We start from the raw sequence: 655 nt of genomic DNA, 5'->3' as shown, positions 1-655 counted from the left end.
ACACCGGAGGAGAAAATGCGTTGAAAACTAGTTAAAATATAAATATAAATCAAACAGAAAACCCCAACAGCTGGATGGATGTGACTACAGACACGCCACAGGTCCGCGGGCAGGTTTTCCCGCACAGTGGTTTCCTCACCGGGTACATCCCTCCGGATTTAGCAGCGCCTCGTTTATTTCAACGTTTTCACATTTATTTGAAAGGCACAAGCGATCGGAGAGGGTAGTTCGTGCGTATTTTTTAACAATTACATATAATAAATTACAGTTAAGTAACATCTTGAAATTGTGAAAACTGGAAACCCACGCGAAACGAAACGAAGAAAGCTCCAGCCGTGGCTCAGCCACAGCAACGAAGGGTTTGGGGCTGGTTTTCTGTAGGCACGGTTTTATCCGTGCCGCCGCAGGGCTGGGGTTTTTATTTTCTTTTTCTATAGTTTTTTCACATTTAAAAAAATTTATTTTTCTGACTTTTAAAAAATATCCTTTTGCCCCCCTTATTTTTCTCCTTTTTAAAATTCTGTTTTGTTTTTCCTCTGTTTGTTTGGGGAGAATTTGTTGTTTTGGTTTTGTTTTCTCCTTTTGCTCTGCGGGCGCAGGGACCCAGGGATACCCCGCGAGCCGTAAGCGGCCGCTTTCGCGAGCAAATAAATAC

Source organism: Geospiza fortis, unplaced genomic scaffold (assembly GCF_000277835.1).
Source record: "Geospiza fortis unplaced genomic scaffold, GeoFor_1.0 scaffold188, whole genome shotgun sequence".
Classification (NCBI taxonomy): Eukaryota; Metazoa; Chordata; class Aves; order Passeriformes; family Thraupidae; genus Geospiza; species Geospiza fortis.
The sequence above is the reverse complement of the archived record's forward strand: the minus strand, read 5'-3'. Positions refer to the sequence as shown.